This window comes from Oryctolagus cuniculus, chromosome 3 (assembly GCF_964237555.1).
Source record: "Oryctolagus cuniculus chromosome 3, mOryCun1.1, whole genome shotgun sequence".
NCBI classification, from domain to species: Eukaryota; Metazoa; Chordata; class Mammalia; order Lagomorpha; family Leporidae; genus Oryctolagus; species Oryctolagus cuniculus.
Genome location: NC_091434.1, coordinates 64,424,748 through 64,446,075, shown reverse-complemented (window position 1 = coordinate 64,446,075; position 21,328 = coordinate 64,424,748). Strand labels below are relative to the sequence as shown.

The following is a 21,328-nucleotide window of genomic DNA, read 5'->3' as shown; positions in this document are numbered from 1 at the left end:
GACATCTCAGAGCAAAGGAATTTATCACTCATAGCATGGCAAACAGCTTGAACTTTATGTCTGATCAAGGTCTCCTTGACCCCCTCTCCCCAGAGGTGTACAGTAGAGGCTCATGCCGTGAGCTTGTGTCACAGCTGAGGAACCCCGAATCTGTCATAACTGAATAAAGCAGCCTGTCCTACCTTTGCCTGAGTGGGAGACAATAGCTTTGTTCTACCTGGTAGTAAACAAGCTTGGCCTCAGTTTGGTTGGGGACATAATATCTATCCTCCAAAAAGTACTTTCCTCCATAGTACTTTAGCTAAGCCATATTTGGGCCTGATCAGATTAAGGGGAAATGACTCTTATGTAAGGAAAATGATTAAGTGAGTTTGAGTAGAACTAAGGATATTCCCTGCCTGAGAGGTCTTCCAACATGGGAGGGTGAGTAAAAAGAAGTCCAAGCTGGCAAATTTTACTGTCTTTTTTACTGCTCAGATAAAGGTTTGTAGAAGGGAAAAATCACATTAAAGAATGAAACAAGATGTTAAGGAATCATTCTAGTTATCCTTTTTCTGCTCCTCCAACTGTGCAATAATTTGCATTATTTAGAGTTGAGATTTAGAAAATGTTTCTATCATAATATGTGCACAATTCCATAGATTTTATTTTGAAAATAACTAAGAAATATAGAAAATAATAAACTCAAATGCCTCTAAGAGTTTTTTTATTTCCATAATTGAAATGTTTAAACCAAAATTATATTGGTCCTAATTAACTTTACTTTGAAAGACAAATCTCTAAATTTCTCTTGTCTTATTTATAATAAATCTAGATGACCCAATAGCATTTAAGCAGAAATGTTATGTACTTAATGCTTGACATTTTCTTAATATTTTCTCTGTGAAACATCTACTTTTATGCTACCTGGGTAAGAGTAGGGAAGTGAATATTAAAATCCCTTAGCCATATTTTGGTGCTGATGCTGCATTTTCACATTTTATGATCTATCTTGAGCTGTTTGATTGAACAGCAGTCTGCTGTTTAATCAAGAGCCATGTGTTATTCTATATAAGTGTACTGTATTATAAAAGTGAATGTAAAATTAATTTCAGGATATATATGTTTAATTACACAGCCTCGTGTTACATATCTGAATCAAATTGTCCATTGCCACTTAATAGCTTAAAAAAGTTTGGAATTAATTTAAGCAATGAAGCTTGAGATCTTTTTAAGAAGGCTTTTCTCAGATCGTAACTCAGCTCTTGAAGGTGGGTCTTTTGCGGTTTTTTCAATTTTGCTTCTCAACTGGGGAAGTCAAGGGATATTACATTTATTGGATGTTTGTTATGCAGCAAGCAATAGGAAAGGTGGTTTATATATATCACCTCATTTTAAAGCCTAACAAATTTCCATGGAGTCAGGGTAATTATTCCCATTTTATAGATGAATAAACAAATCAAGAGTAAATTATGTGAGGTCACAGGTATCCAGAGCAGTCTGGCTCCTTAGCAAATTTAATTATTTTTACATTTAAAATTTTATTTTATTTATATAGAGAACCAATTTCATGTATTTCTATATACAGTTTTAAGAACACTATGATATTTCTCACTCTACCCTCTTTCCCTCTCCTTTCCTATCATCCCTCCTCCTTCCTTTCTTATATTTCTTTTAATTTTTGCAATGATATACTTTTAATTTACTTTAGAATCACAAGCTTTATCCTTCAATAAACGAAAAAAAGAATTAAGTAGTAAGTAGAAAAATCACTGTTCCTCAGAAGTGTAGACAAGGGCTATAAACAATAATCAGCAAAATGTCAATTTTACTCATATGCATTACCTTTTTTGTAGTCCACATATTACCACAAATCAGACAAGACAAGTTATTTGTCTTTTGGGGGACTGGCTAATTTCACTAAGCATAATGGTCTCCAACTGCATCTATTTTGTTGCAGAACAGAGGGTTTCATTCTTTCTGTGGCTGAGTGGTATTCCATAGTGTATATATACCAAAATTTCTTTATCTAGTCATCAGTTGATGGACATCTCTCTTTATTTCATATTTTAGCTATTGTAAATTGAGCTGCTATAAACATGGGGGTACAGATAACTCTTTCATGCTAATTTTATTTCCTTTTGGTAAATTCCCAGTAGTGGGATGGCTGCATCATATGGTAGATCTATTCAGATTTCTGAGAAATCTCCATACAGCCTCCAGTAATGTTTGTGCTACAGTGGATTATGGTACTTTTTCTTCACATCCTAGCCAGTATTTATTTTTTTATTTCTTGATAATAGCTATTCTAACTGTGGTGAGGTGAAAACTCACTATGGTTTTTATTTGCATTTCCCTGGTGGTTAGAGATCCTGAGCATTTTTTCATGTGTCTGTTGCCCATTTGAATTTCATCCTTTGAAAAATGGCTGTTCATGTCCTTTGCCCATTTCTTGAATGGATTATTTGTTGTGTTGTTGAGTTTCTTGAGCACCTTATATATTCTAGATATTAATACTTTGTCAGATGTATAGTTAGCAAATATTTTCTCCCATTCTGTTTGTTTCCTCTCCACTTTGTTGAGTGTTTCCTTTGCTGTACAGAGCTTTTTAGCTTGATGTAATCCCATTTGTCTATTTTGCTTTTATAGCTTGTGCTTCTGAGGTCTTATCTAAGAGTTCTTACCTATGCCAGTGTCTTACAGAATTTTCCCAATGTTTTCTTCTAGTGATTCGATGGTTTCAGATCTTTGAGCCATTGTGAGTTTATTTTTGTGTAATGTATAAGGAAGGGGTCTTATTTCATACTTCTGGATGATCCAGTTTTCCCAACACCATGAAGAGACTGTCCTTCTCCAAGGAGTGATTTAAACTTGTTTGTCAAATACTAGTTTGTTGTGCATGGTGTGGATAAATCTGTTTAATTGATCTACATGTCTATTTTTGTGCCAGTACCAGGCTGTTTTGAACATAACTTCCCTGTAATATGTCTTGATAACTGGTATTGTGATGCCTCCAGCTTTGTTTTTATTGTTAAATGTTGCTTTAGCTATTCAGGGCCTCTTGTGTTTCCTTATGAATTTTAGGGTTGATTTTTCTAGATCTGAGAAGAATGTCCTTGGTATTTTGATTGGGATGGCATTGAATCTGTAAATTGCTTTGGGTAGTATGGACATTTTGATGATATTGATTCTTCCAATATAGAAACATGGAAAAATTTTCCATTTTTTGGTATCTTCTTCTATTTCTTTCCTTAATGCTTTATAATTTTCATTGTAGATATCTTTCTCATCCTTGTTAAATTTATTTCAAGATATTTACAGTTTTGGGGCTGGCGCCGTGGCTCACTTGGTTAATCCTCTGCCTGCAGCGCCAACATCCCATATGGATGCTGGGTTCTAGTCCCGGTTGCTCCTCTTCCAGTCCAGCTCTCTGCTGTGGCCCAGGAGGGCAGTGGAGGATGGCCCAAGTGCTTGGGCCCCTGCACCCGCATGGGAGACCAAGAAGAAGCACCTGGCTCCTGGCTTCAGATCAGCGCAGTGCAGGCCATAGCAGCCATTTGGGGGGTGAACCAACAGAAGGAAGACCTTTCTCTGTCTGTCTCTCTCTCTCTCACTGTCTGCAACTTTACCTGTCAAATAAATAAATTAATTTAAAAAAAGATTTGCAGTTTTTGTAACTATTGTGTATGGGATTGATGTTACAAGCTCTTTCTCAACTGTGGCTTTGTTGGTGTATAGAAAGGCTATTGATTTGTGTGCTTGTTTTATATCTTGTGACTTTGCCAAACTCTATATAAGTTCCAATAATCTCCTCAGTGGAGCTTTTAGTTCAGCTATGTATAGAATCATGTCATCTGCAAACAGGGGTAATTTGAATTTGTTCTTTCCAATTTGTATCCCTTTGATTTCTTTTTCTTGCCTAATAGCTCTGGCTAAAACTTCCAGAACTATATTGAATAGCAATGGCAAAAGTGAGCATCCTTAACTGGTTCCAAATCTTGGTGGAAGTTCTTCCAGCTCCCATTCAATATGATTCTGGCTGTAGGTTTGTCATGTAGTTCCTTGATTGTGAAGAGGTTATATTCCTTATATAGCCAACTTGCTTAAGGTTTATTTTTTTAATCATGAAATGATGTTTCATGTTGTTAAATGCTTTCTCTACATCTATTGAGATAATCATATGGTTTTTATTCTTCAATTTGTTACTTTGATTTATTACATTTATTGAACCATCCCTACATCCCAGGTATAAATTCATTTGGTCTGGGTGAATTATCCTTTTGATGTGTTGTTGGATTTGATTAGCTAGTATTTTTTTGTTGAGAATTTTCACATCCATGTTCATCAAGGATATTCAGCTATAGCTCTTTCTTTGTTTTATCTTTTTCTGGTTTTGGAATTGAGGTGATGCTGGCCTGATAAAAGGAATTTGGGAGGATTCCCTCCTTTTCACTTGTTTTGGATAGAGTAAGAAGAATTGGCATTAATTCTTTAAAAGTTTGCTGAAGTGAAGCAATCAGATCTAGGCAGGAGAAAGAATGATGTGGACCACTAAGTTATCAGTGGTACAACTAGGGTGATGTTTAATTCTTCATTTTGCCACCCTGTATTTTCTGAATTTCTTATTTTGTATTAATTTATAGGTAATATAAGACTTCAAATGAACTTGAGAAATCATTAAGGAAGGTACTGTTAATTCCAAGGGTTGTATCCATTTGAAGTCTCTTGACAAGAGTTTGAGCTTGGCAGTCTCATGAAAGCCAGGAGAGGACCTGATGATCATATGTTGTTGCCATGTTCTTCCACAGAGACCTCAAAGGTCAAGTTTGATCTAAAAGATAACCAATTCATAACTCCACTCCAAGTTGGAAAAGTTCTAGTGGATGGCACTCAGATAGCTTGATTATTACATCATATAAGCAGTAATGAACCCTGCTTCCTACTCCCACCACCATTTTTGAAAAATGCTCTAATTGCTCATGGGGATCACATGGATTTATTTCACTAACCTCTAACCTATAGCATTGTCTTACTGATTATTTCTGGTTTTTTAGACTTATTTATTTAAAAGGCAGGAGAGGGAGAGACAGAGCTCTCCCACTTCTGGTTCACTCCTCAAATGCCCACAAAAGAAGGATCAGGACTGGGCCAGGCTGAAGCCAGGAGCCTGGACTCCATTCTGGGTCTCCCATGTGGGTGCAGGAGTCCAAGAACTTGAGCTATCTTCTGTTGCTTTCCCAAGAACATTAGCAGGGAGCTTGATCAGAAGTGGAACAGCCAGAACTTGAACTGAAGCCCATATGGGATGCCAGCATTGTAGGCAGCAGCTTAACCTGCTGCATCATAATGCCAGTCCCTACTGGATATTTAATTATTAGCCTTGTATCCTTGTAAAATTTGGATGAATATTCAATTGAATATTTCCCTTCTAAATGTATCATTCCCCTTAATATTTCTGAAGCTAAGCTTAATCGTCCATATGAAGCTATTGGGATAGAGAGATCAACTAGAGGGTTGTGGTAGATCCTGTGGTGCCTCACTGTCATCCTACAGTGGTCTAGAATGTTATCTGCTGCCAACCCAAAACTGGGACCCTCCGCAGTATTTGCCCTTGGCCACTGGGAGCTGCCTTACTCAACTTTGCATGCATACAGGCAGCCCACATCCAATGCCTGCTGTGCCTCAATTTTGGAGTGTTTCTGAAAAGCCATCCAAGCTCCATATCTTCCTGTAGGATCATATGAGACTTCTATGCCACTCCAGTTCAAATCCCCTATCTGCCCAATTCTCCTTTCGTTGCTCCCTTACAAGTTGCTTTTTACAGCAATCACCTGTGAACTCTCTGCATGTGAATCTCTGCTTTGTAGTGTCTTTCTTGGGGAACCTGACTGAAGACTCACCTGTTTTTCCAGAGGCCTTCACCCCACAATTCTCCCACTGGTGAGCTATAGAAGGAGGAATACCCAAAGGTAAAGATCGCAATAACTCTGCCAGGCAGATTTCCAGATCAATCACTCTTCTTCTTTGAGGGACTGAGCAAGGAATTAGTCACCTAGACTGATACGGCAGGTTTGCTCAGAAGGGTCTATAACCCTGCTCTCTAAGCCCTGGAGTCAAGAACTGTAGTGCTTGTTAGCCTCTCACTGCCAACTGTCTTTATAGGCTGCAAATAAAGTGAGCACAGACATCAGTCCAAGGTCATAGACTCTGTAACTGATCTGGACTTTGGAGACCCTGGGGTGCACTGACAGGTCAGAAGCAAGAGTTTTCTGAGGCAGCAGCAAACTGCAGCAGTAGTGGCGAATCAGAGTCTCCAGTTTAGGGTAGAGCAGAGACGCTACCTCATGGTGATCCCCGTGACCCAGGGCATATTTTGGGGGGGGAGGCTGGTTCCTATCATTAATCACATACAATTACAGAACTGAAAGAGACCCTGTTTGCTCTGAGTTTGGGTGACTGTAACTTAGCATTCTGTCTTGGACTTGTAAACACTACCACAAAAGCCAACAGTATTAGAGAATAAGATGTCCTCAGAGGACACTACAAGGAAGTGTGTTATTTCTTTGTAACATCTCTCTTTATGAAAAATATACTAGAACAGATTGCAGTGGGACAACTTGGCCAATAGATTTCTGGATTTAATCACCCATGTGGGGAAATGTTTTCTTTAACAGCAGTAAGAGTTATTTTCCCCAGCACTACAAGGATTGTTACATGTTTTGTAGACCACCCTCCCCACCCAGAACTGTCTCTAGATAGGATCTGCTAACCACCATCCACACTAATATTAATGATTGATTACCTTAAACGCCAAAAGACTCCAGGAGGAAAACTTTTTAGAAATCATCATGAATGATGGCTTTCTTTCCTGCTAAATTTGTCTCTCTACTTCTCAGAAATAATTTCCTCTCATAAGCATTTCTAAAGTATTTACAGTATGAAACAATTTCATTCAATCAATAAGTTGATTGTGTCATGGGGATAAACTTTGTAGAAAACTCCTATGATTAGGTAGGGTGCAATATTCCCACAAATCAGACCATTAAAAGGCTTTTTAAAAAATAATTGAAATAGCGAGTAACCCTCCTGTTTATAGTACTTTTTCAAAATTGAAACAAAACCATAAATCTGACTAGGTTTTCCTCTTACCTTGATTACTAAGAAACTCAGAGCCAAATTTAATGTCTAATTACAATAACAGTTCTTGGCTTAGATTTTCTAAAAAGTCCTTCTTCCTGTCTCACCTCACCTTCATCCTAGGTCTCCAACATATAGCAATTCTATAAATTTTAAAATAGTTTTAAAAGTTTACTCTGGGTGAAAAATAAAAAGCAAGGAGCATTCTGGACATTGTATCTATTAAAATATTGAATTGAACTGCTAGTTCAATATTTTAGGGCTGATGGAGAGGAAACCAAGTAAACCATAAGCAATTAATAAGAGAACAATAAGAAGAAAGATATTCAATATCTCCAAAGATCAAGAATTTTCTAATGCCTGGCTGAATAGGGGTTACATATCCACAGTAGAAGGGACAACAGTCTCTTCAGTATAGAACCTATTTTCCAAAACTGAATAAATGTGTGCCTCAAACAGTTCCATCAGGTAAATGGTATCCTAAATCTTCTTTGAAACTGCTGAGATTAAATAATATTTGGACATAAAAATTTTCATTTGACATAACCTGTATTTAAGGCTTCTATTAGGTCTTCAAAATGATTTACTGCAATGCATATATTTTTAAATGGGTGTCCAACTTGTTAACCTGCCCATAGTTTCAGCGATAAGAGTTCAAATGAACTTCAATGATTTGGCAACATGGAAAGCTCTCAGGATAGTTATCATTGTTCTCCATTTCTTTAGTATATTCAGATAAGATGAACTGAACCTTTACAGAAACTGACATTAATCAGTATGATTATTTGTGTCAATACCTGAACCGACTTTAAAACATCTTTCTGTATACAGTGTATGTTGGAATCCAAGAAAATGGAACATGCATGTTAAGATACTATGGGCTCCGATGTGGTAAAAGTAGAATCCTAAAGCCCCAATGACTCAACATGATAAAGCTTTATTTCATATTCATGCTTGTCCCAATGTGAGTCAGCAAATTCTTCAGGACAACTGCCTTCCACATGGAGAGCTGAGATCCAGGCTGTTTGTATCTCCTAGCTCCACCACCTCAATATATACCCTTCTTTGTATCCTACCAGGAAGAAAGAAAGCCAGAGTTGCACATTGACTATTGAATTCTTTAACCCAGAAGTGACTCTTGCTCATGGCCCATTGCCCAGACCTAATCCTCTGGGAGCAGACAGATGTTCACTGAGCAGCAAATGCCTCTGTCTCAGGGAGGGTTCAGCATTCTGAAGGAATATGTAAACTTGTTGCATTTGAGTCTGGCAAAATGTAAGCTCTGTAATTATCAATGCTTTTTTTATATATAGATATGAGCCACACTTTTGATTATACATCTAAAAGCAGAATACAGTTGTACTTCATGAAAAAATTCTCTCTGCCTTTGTTTGTGTAAGTGACCCTTATATGTGGATATTAAGACTTTTTTGTTAGTGGTATTATTTTGTTGTTCACATGCAAAGATCAAACACACACCTCATGCAAGCAGAAAATAGAGTTTCACTGGACTAAGAGAGTGCTCATGGTGCCAGGCACTAGAATTTTAGCTATCTTCTAAGGAATAAGCAAACCTCTGCCCTCCAAATGGAAAATAGGGACAAGAGGCATCACTCAGGGAGGGGAACTGAATGAGAATGCTTTTCTTGAAGAGGGTGAGACTATCAAGTCGCTTATCTTATGTGTTGAGATAAAGGAATACAATAAACAGACTTAAGCTTGGGGAACAAGGATCCTAAGCCAGGCGCTGTTATAGTATACTGACCCTTTAGAATAAAACTTCAGAGTGAGGAGGAGAGGCATAAAGCCTGGGACTTTGATCACTACCTCAGTTCTTAAAGAAGTCCCTCCAAGGGCTTGGTTTATCTTTGGGCCAACTTTTAGAAAGGATGCAGAAAATCTTGTTAGTTTTGATGGATATTGGAATGCAAGAAATGAGAGAACTCTAATGAAAGGCTACATTTGAGAGACCCAAGACAGGGCTCTAGTCATTGACTATGAGTTTAATGTTTGATACATTGAGGGATAGGTGGTGAAGGGGAGATGAGGTTGCAGAGATGGACAGTGGCCAGATCATAGATTTGCTTCCAAAGTCAATGTAGGGTCATTGTAGGATTTACATCCTGAAAACACATGAATAGATTTGCATTTTTGAAACAACATCTGGGAAGCTATTGCAGCAACAGTCTGGAGAAGATGATTTTATGAACTGTGACAGTGGTGGAGATGAGATCAAATATTTGGCAATAGGCTTCCTGGGACTTGTTGAACTGTTGATGGTGTGAGTGGGAAAGTTGCAAGAGAATTGAGATGACTTCCAGGTTTCAGGCTAGGGAAACTGTGTGATGCTGGGCATACAAACCAGGGAAGAGCAGACACAGGCAGAAAATGGAGAAGGAAATGGACAGTTCTATGTGTACTGAGTTTGAGCTATCTGTTACATAGAATAGACCCTCTATAATTATTCTTTGACTGAGAGAGTCTCTTAGTCCTACAAAACAACACCTCACTCTTAAAAAAGAAACAGAAACAGCTATTTCCTAACAATTGGGACTCACATAGAAAGAGTGCTGAAGCCTTCTGAATAATGTTATATATCTATTTGAAATTAAGATAGTAAAGGCTCAGTTCTCAAAGTAGTGCCATTCTGACCCAAATCCTGATACTGAATCCAGCACAACCAGCTGGATCTCCTGGTTCTGAATGATGGAATTGTAGCTGATTTTCCCAGATCCTCTGGACCCTGTGCCTACACCAGCATCTACAAACAACGTTAGCACCCACAATACTCAATGAGCCCATCAATCTCCTAGCTTGCCTCCGTCTGCCTCTAATTTGCACCACCCTACGTCCTCCAGCCCTAATAGTCGTCTAACTGGCTTCCTACAGCACCTAGCCAGACACTGCCTCTGGGAGTGTATAGGCAGTTGCTTTTTCTGGTTGGAAATCATTTCTACTGTGGTTCATCAACCACATTAGGCCTACCAAAGTATATTTTTGTTTTTCTCCCCCAAACTTCAGTGAGACGCTGAATTCAGTGCTTAGTACGTGAAAATACTCAGTTAATATTTGTTGAATGAAAGAATGGGTGATAAATATATTAAATGAAATCTATTAAAAATCAACCTATTATTGCTCTATCAGTGCACCTTATGCTTCCATACATGTGAATTCTTAGCAGCACCCATACCATTTATAAATATGTCTCATCTAGAAAAGAACACAAATGTAGTGGTGAATACATTTTCACTAACCAATTGGCTGTAAACACCTAAATTCATCATATATGCATATAGCTTAAGGATTTTATGCACATATATCAAAGAGTGGCACACATGTCAACTCCTTTTGTGACACAACTTTTCAAAAGTAATATAGTAATGATTCTTTTACAGACATGGAAAACACAGCAGGAAAAAGAACAACACATTTTTAATTAGAAATTTCAGATTTACTCTTAATTTAATTCAGCTGCCCAGCAGCCTTGATTAGATTTGCATCATGATGTATCTTCAATATGATCTATTTTCATAAATGTAAACTTTCCTGAATACGGTTCTGATGGATCCTGACATTTTAAAATATGTCCTATTATCCTTTTCTGTGCAGTAGACCAAGCATAGAGTGCTCGCTCCTATATCATTGTCACCACACTATCAGACCAGATGGCTACTTCATCACAGAATCAAGAATTGGGAATAATTTATGCTGTTCCTTGCTCTAGAATGTGAAAATAGAAAGCATTTGCTGCACACATCCTCATGAACAGCAGCTCGACCCAGGAGCAGAGCCTCGTTGGCGGGTGTTTGGTGTTATAGCTGCACTGTCTTCAGGAACTGGATTTCATTTTGTGGAGCCCTAGACTCAGGCACGGTGAAAATTGTCATAACACGCAGGTTGATGCTTCACTCCATAACCAAATTTTTTAAAATCAACCCAAGTGTGTCTCTTTGTTAAGGAAAACAAGTTGCAATAAAACAGTTCTAAAATGAGAAAGATTGTATCTGAACCCTCCATTGTTTCATAGTCAAGGCTTTCACCCCTTCATAGGGAAAAAATACAAATATTGGCTTAATATTCGGAGCGGTTGTTTTTGTGTCTGTGAACATTAAATGTTAAAAACAGAAGAGCTATTTATCCTCAGCCTGCTGAACAGAACAGTGGAAATTTCTCTTTATTGGTCTATAAATAAGCAAAGTCTGAACACACTCTTTATTGGGAGAAGAGCCCGGCAACTCATTACACACACCAACTGGCTCATCAGGATTCCTTTATCTTATGTTGCCATAAGTGTGCAGACAGAGACATAGACAAAAGAGTGGGTGTCCAAACTATGAAATGTATTTAACCCTGGGACTGCCTAGCATCCCCCAGGTAAAAGAAAAATGCATAGATAAGCATAAATATTTACAGCTAACAGGTGTTGTTGAGGAAAAGCTAATGGTATAGTGAAGAATCATTTAACCAAGCTCTGAAGGGATGAATCAAATGGTTGTTGGTTTCTTTGTTATAAAGTCACTTATTATCAGCCAGGAAATGTGGTACCTTTGTCTACATAGTACTAAAAACAAGTAGTATATTCAGTAAAAACAAAAATGAATAAATAAATAAATAAAAGAAGCATATAATAGAAAAACATCTCCCAGAATATCGATGAGGATGCGTATTTGATTCTGCAGACCAAAGATCTGGTTTCTTTAATTTTTAATACATTAACTATTTGTGGTTATGAACATGTAGAAAAGCTATTGAAAATGTCTCAATAATATGGGCAATATAATCTGCCCTTCCTATTTGGACCTGTTTAATGTGTTTGTGTGCATTAACTTTTTAAGATTAGGTAGTCCACAAAAACAGACAGTTGCACTAGGGGAATTTAGTTGTTTAGGCAAAATTGGAAGGCTATCAGTGTGAAAAGTGAGAACAGGCAGAGAACTTAACATATTAGAGACAACAACAGACAACTAGCGGTGATCCAGTTCTCTTGCCAAGGAAGGAGCTGTGTCTGCCTGTTCCCTGGATGTGATCTGAGGCTTCTACTCATATTAATGATGATACCTCTTCCATCAATATCTTGGATTATTACCAGTGTCTGGGAGAAATTTTATTGGCTGCTGCAGTTCATTGAGAATTAATTGATATGACATACTTACTCTACATGAACTTGGAAAAAAGTCTACTGAGTGAGTGATTTAATTCATTTTATGTTAATTATAAATTATGCCAGGAAACGCGATTATGGATGGACTTGTTTCCAGCTCTCAGATTGCAAGTGCGAGCAGTTTGTACTTCCAGCATGCTGGATACCCTGACTTTGACTGACTAACACCTTAGGAAAAGCATTCAGTTGGCGTTCTCACTAATAGTTGCAATGTGGCATGTCTTAAACAAATTAGGCCAGGAGGAGGTAGCAAAATGCTCCACTCATCTTTCTTTGCAATTGAACCAGCATTGTGAGAGACAACCTCCAAATTGGGTAATTTAAAATTTTTACTCACTCGGTATATTTTTAAATAATCTCCTAAGTGTTTCATAAAACTGGAAAGGAGGCAGGGGAGGGGAGGAGGGATTACTGCTAAACCAAATGCAAAAATGAAAGATTCCTTTAGAGAAAGAATCTACAAGGGGCTGCGGGCTGCACATGAAGGCAGCATCCTGAAGAACTCTATTTTCATTTCCTGTTCCATCCTGCTGATGAGCAGATTCCTCCGAGCTCCTCTCCGTGAGCACGCACTAGTACTTTTATTAAAAGAAGTCCATCAGAAGGAGGTAGTTGTTATGCAGAAGCAGTAACTCACATAATGGGGGATGGCATTTCTTTCCACTCTTGCTGGTCCGCTGGTTCTAATAGCAACCTGGAGCTCAATTTCCTCCTCAAGAACATTGCATTTCATGTGGAATGTCAATTATTAAAATGCAGTGTCCCGTGTCTTACTTCTCACTAGATGAATTCATTTGCAAAACTTGCTAATTTATGCAAATGAGCCTTAACCTGTAACTGCCTGGAATCTATTTCATCCGTTCCAGTTTTTGGCAGCTCGGAGCCTAGATGTCTGAAGGAAATCCATGAATGCAGAATTTGTCAGTTCTGTCATCGTTATATTGGTTATTGAATTGTTAAAAAAAAAAAAGAAAAACCATCACCACCGCCAACAGATAAAAATGTGTTATTAAGTGGAAGTCAGCCGACAGCTAGAGCTGAAAAATCTAGAGATTAAATTAAAGATAAACCAGGATGAGAGGATCTGATACCTGCATCTCCTGACACCCTTGAGTAATGTTAGAAGCTAATGACCTCTTTTCTGGAAGAAACCAACTGGTTAATAACCCAAGGAGGGTCTATCAGCTACTGACTAAGACAGATACAGATAGTGAGCAGATAAGAAATTTCTTCTTGGGGAAAGAACCACACAAAGCACAAAAGGAACTGTATGCAATTTTTTTTAGTTGTTAGTCATGATTGCATGAAAGACAAGGCAACAAAAAAGTGATGCTTGTCAGGAAAGGGACTGCTGTGTATACAGGTGTGTGCCTCTGTGTTGTGTGTGTGTGTGTGTGTGAGAGAGAGAGAACATGGTGCGTACGAGCAGGCTGCCTCATATTTATTTCTGTGTTCCCACAGGTACCTCATACATCAAGCCTTGAGGCTTTCCTCTGAATGAGCTTGATTTTGCACACGCCAACATCAATGGCACATACTTTAATCAACAATTCTGTAACGATGTACTGTGCTTATTGCCCTCACTTACTGTTACACAGTCTGTTTTTTTAATGAACAGTGTAGAAAAGGAGCTTTCTGCAGAGCTCAGCATTGCTTTTTCCTGTTCTTTATGGAGGTCAGAAGAAGGATTCCGATTCCTGAGCAGGCCTCTGAATCCACAGGACGTGCACTAGGGGACTTTAGTTGTGTAGGCAAAACCGGAGGGCTCTCGGTGTGAGAAGTGAGAACAGAAAGCATTTTCGTTCAGTGTTCTGCATTCAGACAAGTGAACGAAGGTTGGGAGCTGCCCGCACTAAGTTAATAGCTAAGGAGACTTGAGGGAGGAAGTAGCCGGCTGTATCTCTAGCCACCTCTCTCTGTCCCAGTCAGTGTGTGCGTGTGTGTGTGTGTGTGTGCATGTGTGCGCGCGCACATGCATACTTGATGCACAGGTGGGCTCTGCTTTGGACATTCACTGAGCCATTGACACATTCTATTCAATAGACCTCTGGAGATCACCCTCCACTGTCCTTGGGGACTCTTTTTGCCCTGCTGAGCATGGCCTGTGACGTACCTGAATTCATGCTTCACATACGTGGACACAGCTGTCCTTGGATCCCGCTCTTCAGACTGCTTTGTTTTCCCTCTTTCACGTGTGCTAATAGTTGCAAAGCGGGAAGAGGTATTTATTGTGTATATTAGAATGCATTCTTTCAACTCCACAATGGATTTCAATTAAAGAGAAATAAAGAATCCGCCTTTGGTAAAATGGGCACTTCAAGGAACCTGTCCAAACTCCAGACGCATAATAAGACAGTCCAAATCTAATTGCTCATTTCACTCCTGTTTCTTTCAGAACTGTGTCTCTTTAAATCTACGGAGGACAATATTCCTTCTGGCCCACAGGATGCCAAAATGACTTGATGATTTATTTATGCAGCGCTTGGCAGCCCATAGTCCAGATTGTGGCTGAAGCTGAATTTTATGAGCCTTCCCCTAGTGAGTATATTTTAAAATTATATTAAAAATATATTTTTTGAAACCTCAGTCCTGTTTGGACCAGCCTCAGGCCCTGACAATGATGGTGATAGGACTAAAGAATTAATATTGCTAAGGACTTAGCAGATGAAATTTTTATTGTAAGAGCTTAGAAAACTATTAAGCTTTCATTTGGCAAAGGGGAAAAAATGATACTCAGGCCTAAATGCTTTAGTGCTACTGAATATGACCTTTTCTATTTGCAGCAGTTTATCTGGTCATTCAACAACTGTTTACTGGGCTTCTTACCATGTACCCGGAAGTATTCCAGGCTCAGGGGACTGCGAGGAGCAGAGAGACACTGTCACATCGCTCCAGGAGCAGACATTTCAGAGGAGGCAGATGGATGACAAACAGGTGAGTCAGTACGGCAGGTGAGCAGAATGATTTCACGTTCCTGTAACAATAAGCCCCAGGTAAGAAAAAGGGAGTCTGAGCTGAGATATGCCTGCGAGGCAGCGAGTTTGCAGTTTTGCCCCAAAGGATAGCTTCTGTACCGTTCGATCAGAGAAGTAGAGCATCTGGCGAAAACAGCTTCCTGGGTAACTTTCCTTCCATAAAATCCAGGTCAAACAAAAAACTATGCCCTCAAGCTCAAATCAAAGGATTTAGACCAAGATATCAGGAGCTGAAGATACCAAGTGGTCTGGCAATGTGGTTCTAAAAGCAGCTTCAGTTCAGTATTGTGGGTTTAAATTGTACAGGATCCGTGGAAAATTACCGTAAGGAGACTGTATTGGTCCTCTATTTGTTCTGACAACAAAATACCTAAGACGAGCTGTTACAAAGGAAAGAAGTTGATTTCAGCTCCTGGTTCTAGAGGTGCACGGTCCAAGAGTGCATGGACCACCCTGGTTCAGCGTCTGATGAGTGCGGCGACAGTGGAGCACGGGTGCAGGAACAGTCACACGCCAGCCAGGAGCAGAGAGAGGAGCGAAGCTGTAAAAGCCAACTGAGTTCTCCTGAGAACTGCCTTCCATGGCCATGACTCCAGGGACTCCCTGCTGGGCCCTCAGGGTACAAACACTGTAATGGATCTAGTTTAACATAAGATGTTGGGGCTTAATAGTTACACAACTGCATGAGTTGGGGAGCCATATCCCATTCAAACCATAGCAGAGGACCACATTTACAAAAGATGAAATAAGGCCAGAGAGACAGGGCTTTTTTTTTTTTTAAAAAAAATAGATTTATTTGTTTTTTATTTAAGGAAAGAGAGAGAGAGAGAGAAGGAGGGAGGGAGGGGGGGACAGACAGAAGGGAAGAGGGAAGGAGGGAGGGAGGGAGAGAGAGAGAGACAAGGGAGGGGAAGGAGAGGAGGAAGGAAGAAGGGAGAGGGAGAGAAAAAGATATCTTCCATCTTCCATCTGCTGGTACATTCCCCAAATGCCCACAATAACAGACACCAGGCCAGGACATAGCCAAGAGCCAGGAACTCCATGTTGGTCTCTGACATGGGTGGCAGGAACCCAAGTACTTGGGCCATCATCTACTACCTCCCAGGTCATCGTCTACTATCTATGTTCCTGAAATCTGGATCAGAAGCAAAGTAGCTGGGAACTGATCCCAAGCTCTCCTGTAAGGGTTGCAGGTATCAGAAGTGGCAACTTAACTCATTATGCCACACTGCCTACCTGGGGCAGGGCTTTGATCAGTGGAACAAAATGTGGCACAGCAAAGATAAGAATTTAGAATTCTGGTTGGGCTTTACTGACAATTGTTAATAGTAATACCTCCTACTTGGATACTACTTTTTTTTTTTCAAAAATACACTTCAAATTTTTATATCCTGTAATTCCCATACCAATCCTGGAAGGTATTACAGTCCTCATATTGGATGAAGGAACTAAGTCACAGAATAATCATGCCAGCTCAAACAGTGGTGAAACTTGTATTTTTATCAGTTAGCCATTTACTAAAAAATGCTGATACTACACAATTTTAAAGCAAATGTTCTTTGTGATTACATTACATACTACTTCTGCAGCAAGTTGAAAGTAAAAACTTCTAATAGTCCATCATTTTAATTCTAGTTGTACCCATTTTTATGTAGAACTAAAATTTTACTTTCAAAGTACAAAAACATGGGAGGGCTTTTCCCACAGCTGTTAAGACATTTGTTGGAATGCCAGCATGTCATGTCTGAGTGCCTGGGTTTCAGTCCCAGTTCCACTTCTGATTCCAGTCTCCCGCTAATCACACCATGGGTGGCAACAGCTTATTGCCAACATACTTGAGTTCCTACCACACATCTGGAAGACTTAGATTGAGTTCTTGGATCCTAGATTCAGCTTGGCCTGACCCAGCTGTTGCAAACATTTGAGTAGTGAATCACTATATGAAAGATATCTCTTTCTCTCGTGCGCGTGCTCTCTCTGCCATTCAAGTAAAATAGGAATAAATAAATAAATAAATAAGTAAATAAAAATTTAAAAAGTACAAAAACAACTACATAATTAAGCAAATGAATTGGAGAAATGCTGATGCTATGTACGAAACTAGTAGGTAGGGACTCAAGTCAAAAGACTTGGTTGGCTCTTATTGCTAACATAATGAAATAGATACTACTTCACTTAATACTGAAAAATGATGGTCAAAGGGAGGCCTGGGGATGTGTCTGCGTCTAGATTAGCTGATGTGATGGGTCCTATGCTGCTAAAACCCAAAGCCAGGAACAATCACTATAATGTAGACTGTCACTGAGGAACTTCTGGGCAAAGGGAAAAATTAATCATTCAAATTCAACTCACTTACATCATCTTAATATCCCTTTTTGGTAAACAGAGACTTTTTCTCAAACCATAAAATGTTTAAGAATTTATCACTTAGTAAAGAATAGTTGTAATTGTTACCATGTAACATTAATTGAGTGTCACAAACATTTTAATTAATTTATTAGATACTAGTCATGTGCAAGGATGTTACATAGAACATGAAATTAGACACTTTTCTGCCTATTGAGTGTCCAATTATAATTCAATAGAAAGATGCAGTTCAATAGTTTTAAGCTAACATGAATCTATCACCAGTAAACTTAATAATCATTATCTTTTTCTAAAAACAAAATGATTTTTTTTTTTTTTGACAGGCAGAGTGGACAGTGAGAGAAAGAGAGACAGAGAGAAAGGTCTTCCTTTGCCGTTGGTTCACCCTCCAATGGCCGCCGCGGCCGGCGCGCTGCGGCCGGCGCACCGCGCTGATCCGATGGCAGGAGCCAGGAGCCAGGTGCTTTTCCTGGTCTCCCATGGGGTGCAGGGCCCAAGCACCTGGGCCATCCTCCACTGCACTCCCTGGCCACAGCAGAGAGCTGGCCTGGAAGAGGGGCAACCGGGACAGAATCCGGCGCCCCAACCGGGACTAGAACCCGGTGTGCCGGCGCCGCTAGGCAGAGGATTAGCCTAGTGAGCCGTGGCGCCGGCCTTAAAAACAAAATGATTTTACAGTTTCTCCTGTAGTCTTCATTACACGAGCTTTTTGGGTGAGTTTTCCATGTGAGAATTATGTATGTGTCCCATTGAAGGTATTTAAGCATAGATTTGAGCTAGGAGTAGAGCAGATTTGTTGTCCAGATGTAACGAAGAGGAGAAGAGTCAGTCTAGTAGATGTCCCTTCCTGGCACGTGCACAGCTAGTACAACACTCAACTGACTGCTAGGAAGAGCTTAGGCATGGTCACGCCAGGCAGTTTCATCCACATTCCAGAGGAGAGCTCTTCAATTCATTCGTTGTCTGGATCTCCTGGGACTTTATAAAATATTGATTCATCCAGAGTCAAAACTGAACTAGTCTCATCCTTTCTCTATACAATGGCTGGGTTTTTTGTTTGTTTGGTTGGTTGGTTGATTGGTTTTGGTTTTGGTTTTGGTTTGCTGCTGATGGTGTTATTATTCTAGAAAATTCCAAGTCAAAGTATCAATAGGCACCATATTACTGATGGAAAATCTAACTATGGAATCAGCTAGATCTAGATTTCAGTCTCACTAATAACACTTTCAGGGTGAATGTGCTCTTTGAGCTTCAGTTTCCTTATTTTTAAATGGGAATGACCATGTCTACTTCATAGGACATTATCCAGATCAAATAAGAAAAGAGCAAAGCATACAACATCCAGTAAGTGCTCAAGCGGCAAGCCCCCTTACCTCTTGACTTCTGATGACCATGCCTTATAGATTTATTTGCATCTCACATAGCGTTTCAAGTCACAGATGCACAATGTGGATTTTCTGGCTTGGTTTCATTGGACTGCATATTTCATGTGAAATGTTTGAAGTACTTCACTGGGAGAGTGAAGCCTTCCTCTGGTGTCATCCTTGGATTTCTTGCTCTAAAGCCATTGTGTAAAGAGAGAGTTATAGAGCACTATTAGTTTCCCTTGAATAGGGATCAAGTTAAGCTGTCCTACCTTGTCACAGTACACAAGGTAGAATGGGGAAAATGAGGCCTTTAGGTATTATCCTCAAAGGTAATATTAAATTCCGCTTCACAGTTAGAACTTAATTAGGATCTTCAGCACATGAAAGCTACAGTTCAAAAATTTAGAAATTCAGGCTAACAATTGCTGAATCCTGTTGATATTACCTTGAAAAATAATCAAATTGATTTAATAATATATATTTTTGGTCCCATCAAATACAGGCATGTCACTTTCACAGAAATAAGAATTTGGTCCCTTTTAATTAATATGACTTCTTAAAGACAAGATTTCTGAATAGTCTCTGTAATTTTTGTAGCATGGTCTATTTTCCTAAGAGCTATCTAGACAGGATCAGTGTTGCTACTTCAAGAGTTATACAATGGAATAGGGGCAAATTATAGGTAATCCCTTTTTCTGAACTAGCTTGAAATAAAAATTAAATGGGCCTTGAGTGTTTGTGAATTGCAGTGTTTCACTGGGGCCATGGAACACTAAGTGAGACTCAGAAACAGGGTGTTAATTCAGGCCTAATCATTTAATTCCACTCTGTTATGCGCCGTATTTATTGCCCTCTTGGATCTGTTTTCTATGGCCTGATAAAGAGACAGTGATTCTCTGAAGCTCAGTCAGGGACCGTTTTATTTATATCGTTAGTTAGTCCAATAAAAGCACTGGCTTCAGATTCCTGCTGTTATTTTCTGTTTGTAGCCCTGTCGTTAACTATGAAAATGCCGACGGGGCTGTTCCTCTCCAGGGCTGGCGTTGCTTTGCTGTTGAAGGGAGCTTGTAAGGAGTGGGGAAAACCAGGGGCAGACCAGGTGTGGAAAAGGCCAGTTTGGTGTAACCAGGTGCAAATGCCAGGGAATCAACTCGGGTTTTAGCAACAATTGTGAACTTTCCATGATTATGTTTGTTAGTGTTATGAAAAGTCCACTGACATTTTGTTAGAATGAACTTAACGCCCTTCTGATCTGTGATTCTGTCTGTGAACCAGACAGGTTTCCTTAAAAAGGTTGTTTACTTTCTAAAAAATTAAACCTTGCTGCAACTCTCCATGAACTGAAAAATAGTTTTAATTTCACACACAAAAATGTGGGATGTAGCTCTATTTTTGTGTATGCATGTCAAGCAAAGAAGAAATTATGAGGAACAACAACAAATGTGCAATAGGATCACACTCAGATCCTCTTTATGTTTAAAAAAATAGTGTTAGCTGCATAGTTTTATGGCTTTCCTAATAGTCTCCAAGGTGATATGGAGAGGTCTAGAATAAGAAAATGATTGCAGGAAATAGATATAGAGATCATTGGAATTAATGATATGGCAATCGGAAGATAATACAGGCACATTAACATAACATACTGTGTAATTACTAGTGTTTCCAATGGAGTTATGTGTAGTTATCCATGTAATAACAGACATTATTTCATAGAATATATGTAATTAGCACGTATCATTGGTGTGTAGTGCACAAATGAGGCAAATCATTATTGTTGTTTCAACACTAAAAGGTGGGGACATTTTTTGGACTGATGGGCTTCTCTTCCCAGATTGGTCATCTTCTTAAACCTCTCTGAAGCATACGTTTACTCAGAAAGTAAATATGAAAAATATTAACATCATCACATTCTAGATCAGTGCTAGTATTTAGATAAGTGGAGCAATTAGCACCGTGCAGAAAGTTCTGTTTGGGGAAATGATAAAAATTATATCAGTAGACTTGCATGGAAGCATGTATATCACTAACCAAAAGTTCCCGCATTCTCATGGAAAGATAAAAATCAGCATTCATTCATAGTGCCAACAAAGATTGGTTGACTGCTTTCTGTGGAAGACAGACAACAAATGGTTTAAGTTGTGCCTCCAAAACACTGTGTGGAACCTGATCATGCTGGAATTCTTGCCTATTGCAATGTGGGAAAAAGAGCTGGCAGAGAAGGCAGAAATCCCCATTACCCCCAAAGCCACCTGCAGTGAGTAACGTGAGTGATATGGCCACTTCCCCTAAATACAGAGAGATCTGTTTTGAACTGGGGAGGGGTTGGAGACTGCTATGAATGG

At 39.2% G+C, this 21,328-nt stretch overlaps 2 long non-coding RNA genes across 13 annotated transcripts in view; one reads left to right on the top strand and one right to left on the bottom strand.

The window, feature by feature from the left end:
• The window catches only part of LOC103348788 (uncharacterized), a 193,884-nt gene that overhangs the window by 108,931 nt on the left and 63,625 nt on the right, over window positions 1-21,328 (top strand). For all 12 annotated transcript variants that reach the window (XR_011387238.1, XR_011387242.1, XR_011387239.1 and 9 more), the window contains 2 exons: window positions 14,673-14,815; window positions 15,061-15,211. This is a non-coding gene — a long non-coding RNA (uncharacterized lncRNA). The remainder of the gene's footprint in view (window positions 1-14,672; window positions 14,816-15,060; window positions 15,212-21,328) is intronic.
• Window positions 1-21,328, bottom strand: part of LOC127491594 (uncharacterized) — a 50,600-nt gene that overhangs the window by 20,993 nt on the left and 8,279 nt on the right. Inside the window, exons 2-3 of the long non-coding RNA XR_007920363.2 lie at window positions 15,104-15,251; window positions 14,391-14,474 (exon numbers count right to left, since the gene is read on the bottom strand). This is a non-coding gene — a long non-coding RNA (uncharacterized lncRNA). The remainder of the gene's footprint in view (window positions 1-14,390; window positions 14,475-15,103; window positions 15,252-21,328) is intronic.